General features: G+C 41.2%; 1 long non-coding RNA gene across 6 annotated transcripts; it reads right to left on the reverse strand.

Annotated features, from left to right (window-relative positions):
• Nucleotides 1-762: 762 nt before the first annotated feature.
• Nucleotides 763-6,418, reverse strand: LOC119333360. 6 transcript variants are annotated; one of them, XR_005161184.1, is made up of 5 exons: nt 5,771-6,418; nt 5,018-5,089; nt 4,302-4,529; nt 2,352-3,852; nt 763-2,267 (listed from the first exon to the last, which is right to left on the reverse strand). It is a non-coding gene; the product is annotated as an uncharacterized LOC119333360 (long non-coding RNA). The 6 variants fall into 6 exon arrangements; XR_005161182.1 differs by having other exon boundaries at nt 763-1,546; nt 1,753-3,852; XR_005161180.1 differs by having other exon boundaries at nt 763-1,157; nt 1,405-3,852.
• Between the last annotated feature and the right edge of the window lie 727 nt (nt 6,419-7,145).

The raw sequence follows: 7,145 nt of genomic DNA on the forward strand, positions 1-7,145 counted from the left end.
TGGCTTGGGATATTCTTCCTGTTTGTATCCTCCAATATTTTGCCTGGCGGTTGTCTATTGGATCATCTCGTTGGCTATAGACCCCACACAAAAAGATTTCTGATATGCCAATTCAGAATGCACTGTTTCTTTGAATACTATCAATGCCAAGGAACCTTCTCAGTTCTCATCTTCAGTGTTCTGCGTGAGTTAAGTTCCATCCGTTCAATTTTGTGGCATTATAGTACCTACAATATGATAGTATGTGTCTTAGTTCTTCTCTGATATGATTGTGTGTGTCTTGGTTTTCTCTGATATGATAATGTGTGTCTTGGTTCTTCTCTGATATGATAGTATGTGAGGTTCCTCTCTAACAGAAAAACTCGCTTATACAGGATTCAGGAGCTCTGATTAGAAGGACAATATGTTGTATTAAATGGAGGATGTAGGAAGTCTTGTTTTTAAGTGTACAAAAAAAGATGAAGGATGTAGTAAGTCGTAAGCCAGTGGTGTAGTGATCAAATTGAAGATGCTGACATGTTTTGTATTGAGAGGATCTAGTGTCTACAGGATCAGTGTGCAATGTATTTTCTCTATATGAAATACACGTGGATGTTTGGAAAGGAGGTCTACGTACTTCTTTTATTATTATAAAGAATTCAAATATGTTGTTTCTCTGTCTCCTTTCAAAAATAAAATATGAAATATTGTGTACTCTGGAAATAAAGAGAAAAGACTCTGAATTTCTCTGTTTCCAATGAAAATTCAGTGAAACCCATTGCAAGCCAAAATAAGATCCAGTATATTAAGAAGCACAGTTCATGCATAAACCACATTCCATCCAAATAAAATCAGAAATTCTCTGAATCTTTAGTATACCACATACACCACTAGTATGCAGATAACTTAACTAATTCCTCTGAGCTGCAATATATAACAACTAATCAGGATGACTTCCAGCTCAAAACCTCCAATCTGACCAAAGAATCACCGCCAGCCCCAATATCAATCACCTCTTCTGTCCCGGTGGGATCATCTTTGGAATTCTTCTCTCGTGCAGTAGAGGGGCCATCTTTAGTCTCTTCACATATATACACGCAGCAGGGTTGGCATAGAATTCGCCTCTTTCCAGCATGACTTCCATGAATCTCCCATAGATCCTTTCTGAACTACTCGACCTGCGCCAAGAATTCATCTCATGACATATTTCCCCTGTTTAAAAATAAGTCATAGAGTTGTTCAACGTTTTTTGTAGTCAATATATCTCATGTGAAAAACAGTTTCATAATTCACAATTAACTAAGATGAGTGTGCCAGAAATGGAGTCAAGTCATCTTTGCTTGGCAATGATCCTTTTGTATGTAAATATGGAAAGGGCGCTTTGAGGGCTTGTATGGAAATATTGAGACGTGAAACTATTCATACATGTAAGTTTTTCATCGCTTGCAAACGGCACCTTGATCTCTCCTCTCCTTTCCTCCGCCCCATAGTAACACCCTAAAAGGCAAGCATATCACTTTCAAATATTTCCTCTCTCCTCTCCTTTCCTCCGCCCCATAGTAACACCCTAAAAGACAAGCATATCACTTTCAAAACTGCCATAAAGCCATGGAACACATGTTGATCAAAAACAAAAGCATAAAGATGCATGCTGCAATATTTTACAAACAAAATATTATTTCACTTTCTTCTCTCCTTCTGATTAATTAGCCAATTAGCCTTCAAAAATTTGGTGCTCCTTTATGTTTTAGATATAAAGATAAGAGAACTCACTGGCTTCGACACGCAACCAGTAATCACTAAATTGTGAGGCGCCCCTTTCACTGTCCTGTTTATACCATCACGTGCATATTAGGCAACAGTAAGCCAGGACAAACCATGGATTTAGAAGCAGATCAAACTTAGGAAAGTGGCAGAAGGTTATATAGAAGCTACATTACATACGGTGGCTTGTTCAAAAGTAATCGAATTCAGCAAAAAAAAAGAACAATCTTAACGCTATGTATATCTAAAAAGGAAGCAAGGGGTATCTTTGTCAAGGTTTAGCCGTGTACACTTTGCCTATGGTGATTCACAAAAGTGTAGGTCCTCTACATGAAGTCTTGCTGCTGAAAATGATTACTCGGAGCAAGCGGTCCTAGTTGCACTGCACTTCACATTTCTTCAGCATCAAATGGAACTAATAGATCAAACTCTTTGAGAGTACACGACAAACTGTTAACTGAGGAGTCAGCAAATGTGGCACTGTGAGGCGCAACTCCATCAATTAAGAATGAGGCAATTCTTATCTAAAATGCAAAATTACAGGCAATATTTAATCAGATAGAAAAGTTGAATATTAGATTTTATTGTTAATGTTGAAGAAGACACACCATAAGAGGCTGGCATGTGATTACTGTTTTTGAAGCAAACAACGGAGGTGATGGAGAAGGAGAGGTCTGAAGACAATAAAGGGAAACCAAAAGAATTCCAACAGGAAATTTCCAAGAATTGATTCCCAAATGGATAAATCGGAAGACAATTGTTTTGATCTGATAATATAAAATAATAGATTAGGCCCAGAGATGATTTATAACTTGAACAGTAGTACAAAAGCGAAGACATAATCAGTATTCACCAAAATCAGGGACCGACAATGTATCAATGTGCACAGAGGACAAGAAAATGTGTTACTGTGGAAATAATATTCGTACATGAGACCCAGCAAAGTGAGTATCATATCCAAGGTACGTATCTTACCTCAGAAACATCCCAACAACATTTATGCAAGAAAAGTTTTTTTAACTGAATATTGGAAAGATATATGGTGCCCTTCCTTAACATGGTTATGCTGGCTGAGCGTTTGACCTGCTCTGTGATGGATGGTGCAATAGAAGAGAGGCAAGAGCTGCACATCGAGGGCTCTTTGCCTCACTCAACCCTGACACTACAGGAAATAGCTAGTTTGCCGTCAGGCTTGTACAGACGACAAAGGCAGTATTACAGACGGCAAAGAATTTGCTGTCAGCTGGTTGACGGCAAAGTGTGTCGGCAAAGGCTAAATCGGCAAAGAATACTTTGCCGTCAACTTTTTATCGGACAAACGACAAAGATTTTGTCGTCAGCCAAACTACAGTTTACCGTCTGCCAAAAAATAACAGACAGCAAAGTTTGCATCTTTTGCTGTCAGGCGATTTCGTCTTTACCGTCAGTTTACTCCATCTTTGCCATCATCCTCGAACCCACAAACGGCAAAGAGATTTTGTTTTGTTTAAATATAAAATCCAATAATGCATAGGTGGACATGCTAAGGAAACGTACTCGGTGAAGGAAAAGCATGCGGTCAAGGAAACGTACGACCCAGAACTGCTTAAGTGCTTATTCATATATGGTAGCTCTTTGTCGTCTGTGTTTTTTTTCGGTAGATGGCAAAGGCTATTTTGCAGTCAGTTTTTCTTTGTCGTCTGCAGAGGACGGCAAACCTTTTCTTTGACATCTACCCAACGGAAAGCTGGCGGCAAAGACGACCCCTGAAGGCAAATTAGTTGTTTCCTGTAGTGTGAGAAGCCATGAGATTGCCAAAGAGAGCAGCGCAATGGCTCCATCCGTGATCAACAACATCAGCATGCTGCAAACCAAATGTGTCAAAACTGAAATGTATGCGTGCCTTAATATGTTTATGTAAGTAGTTTTTCAAGAAGTGTGGTATGTCATGCCTGCTGAGAATGTAGAGATGCACTATGATCAGTGGGAGTGCAATATATTTTGTTGCTTATACACAAGTGACTACACCCATGCAACTATCTGGATTGAGGAAACCAACATAGCAGTGCATTTATACAGGATACCATTGGACTTGAACATCACTAACAACCCAAATCTTCATAGAGAAACCTGCATGAAAAATGAACACAGAGTATATGGGCATTAGGTAAACGTCAACCGAATCCAGAGATATGTAGTTGTCACCATAGTCTTAGTGTCTTATACAAACCCAAAAAGATATTCTATCACCACAAACAGATAAATATTCTTATCTTCCGTAAAACAACTTGTTTCCTTACATTCAAACCGCTACTAATAGTGCAATCCTTTGGTGTCTCAGGATTAGCATCGAAATCCTTCTAATTTCTAGAACTTGCTATTATTTCACTCCAAACTATAGTAAATAAAGGTACCCATGTACAAAAATTCTCTTTATATAACCATCCATCCTACTTCCTTTTTTAAAAGAAATTACCATCTACTTAAAAAACAAAGAAATTAGCAAAAATAGATAGATATGTTTTGAATCTATCAAATTATCTTCTATGACAATGAGAAAAGCTCTTCAATTAACATACTTGCTAGAATGTAGAGATGAACTGTAGTCGGTGGAAATGCGATATAACTTTTTGCCTGTATAAGCAAAGAGCAACCCGGAGAAGTGCCCAATCCTAGCCTGTCAGGCCGACAAACATTTTCCATGCAGAGTCCAAATCCAACAATCTGGAGCCTTTCCCCTTTCCCGCTTTCACCATATCTCCCACTTAGCACAAGCCTTCAACCTGATGCTTCCACAACATGCCTCCCTGAAGTGGTCCGGACACGCATATGATGATGCACAAGAAGTTATATAAGGTTGTTTTTGTTTTAGTACTTATGCCAGCACTCCAAATAGAATTTAGCAGTGCCAAGAATGACTACTACTGAATTGCACTATAATAATCCAGCGACACCAAAATGAAGACACATAAGCAGGCGTAATTAAGCAACTAAGGACCTTGGACTTAAGGCCGTATGAGGATGTCAGCACAGAACAAAACAAATATTAGTTTCTCAACTCCTTGAATTTCAGGTGACACGTGAAAAGTTTACTGAAAATCAGACATCTATTTTCCATGTTGTTTTGCACCACAACCTACAGGTACCGATAACATAGATATATGGCATTATATCAGATCAGATGGAACCTAACAACCTAGCAAACCAGCTAATGATCAATATGAAAGTGAAACCATATGAGATGAATTTCAGAAAAGCGTAATACTATCATTCATCTCACCAAAGAAAATAGTACCTTCAAGTTGGCCTGATTTAAAGATGAACTTCCGCATGTGCTCTTGGTATTTGTACAGATTGTTCCCAACCACTGAGACAACATCGCAGATGAAAGGGATCACAATGTGTGACAATTTATTAGAGGATTGAACTTCTAGGCTCTACACACAATTTTGGCTTCATAACCAGGCAAGAAAACCAAACCATGCATCAATCTCCGCAAAATTCTCGTCAAACGCACCAGAACTTGCCACAACAGCTTTCACCAAAATGTACGCTTGCTCACAGATGATATTAATTTGTAAATGCAACATGATATGAAGCAGTAGTTGCAAATGCTTGTACATTGATTCTGGAACTCTCCCTGGGTCCCAATGTCCCTCACATTGCTCTAAATACTCAACTAAAAGGGACAATAAGCAGTGCTCCTCATCCTTGGATATATCCAACGGATTAGGTGGCATAACCGTAAAGAAGTCAAGTGACCCATCAAATGAGCTGGGCATTACCCTTTGAAAAAAATTTGAAGATAATGGACATAATTAGATTAGAATGGCAAGGTTACAAGTTGCATTAAGATACTTATACGAGTATAAAGTATAAACATCACACAAGTACAGGCTCTTTCATCGAACACCTTGTAAGCACTTAAACAAAAAGGAGATTTTCTTTTAGACTAGAGAGAGAGAGGGAGGGAGGGAGGGAGGGAGGGAGGGAGAGAGAGAGAGGGACGGGGGGTCGAAATAGGAAGACCGGACAGATTCAAACTCACCTTCTCCTCCCGCTTGGCGTCGGAGCCACGTGAGCCAGAGTGGAGGTCGACATAGATGACGAGCTGGCGCATGGCATGGTCCGTGGCTTCGACTTGAAGAGCCATTCATCTTGGGGGGTAGTCCGTCGCCGCGGGAACGAGGGCAAGGTCGCAACAGCAGGCCTCATCTGTGGCGCCGACCCGAAGGCGAACCAGTTGCGGAACAACATCACGACCACCAAGATAGCCGTGCCCGTGCACCGCCCCTCCTAGGGCGGTTGCCACCTCCGAGGATGGAATAAATCCGAGGGGACCCTCCTGCCAATGGCCATGAATGGGGAGGACCAGATCGCGGGAAAAAGAGGCTCCACATCGACCATCTCCGCCGCCGACACCTCCCGCTCCTGCTACGGGGCCGAGATGTGCGTCGTTCGCACCGGATCCCCTCCACCCGATGTCCTTGTGGCGACTGAGGCGCAACGATGGGCCCGTACTCTTTCTCAAGAGGAAGGGATGACGAGCAAGGCCGGAGCTCGGCTAGGAGAGAGGAACGGGGAGGAGAAGGGGCGGAGGCGACGAGAGAGATGCGGATGCTACGTGTGCCAGAGAGACGGAAGAGGAGGGATATGGGGTTTGCTTCGTGAGGAAGGGATGATGAGTAAAAACGTGTCCAGATAACACCTCCCTCAGCGAGCGCCCTTTCCTTCTCCTTTTATTTTTCTCTCCCATCGACACCTCCTGCCCAACCCACGGGCTGGAGCCCAGCAGACGTGGACACCACGAGCGATCACTCCTTCCTGTGTACTTCTTTCCCGTTTGATTTCTCCTTTGATTTCTCCAACATGAAAGTATTACCCAAAGTGGTTCCCGTTTCAAATACTCCGTGCGTTCTCTTAATGGTTTTTTTTTTTTTGCGGATGCTCTTAATGGTTTTCTGTGCCAACGGTACCTTTTCTAGAGAATGTCAATAAATTTTAAAATCCATTTCGCTGCCCAGATTTTCACTTGTTTAGTGACTTCATTCTTCACTTGACGCTTTTGAAGATCTCCGCACAAATTAACATGCGATTGATAACTATGTCTGATTCTAGGTTGCCATGTTCTACTACATATATGGTAAAACTAAAACTCAAGTAACCACCATTCCACATACCACACTAAATAATTCTCCAAATATAATTAAGTTCTACAAACATCGCAGTTAGCTTAGTTTACAACAAACCAGTACCAATAGAAAGGGCCATCAGGCGTATGGTTTCCCTTAATAACTTAGACAAGGACTCCTCAAGGGCCATCAGGCGTATATGATTTTCCTTGCTAACTTAGGTTTCAAGGACTCCTCATACACCATTTTGTCTATCCAGTCGCTCACGCTCCCTGGACTATCCTTCATCAA

This window comes from Triticum dicoccoides, chromosome 1B (genome assembly GCF_002162155.2).
Source record: "Triticum dicoccoides isolate Atlit2015 ecotype Zavitan chromosome 1B, WEW_v2.0, whole genome shotgun sequence".
In the NCBI taxonomy this organism is placed as follows: Eukaryota; Viridiplantae; Streptophyta; class Magnoliopsida; order Poales; family Poaceae; genus Triticum; species Triticum dicoccoides.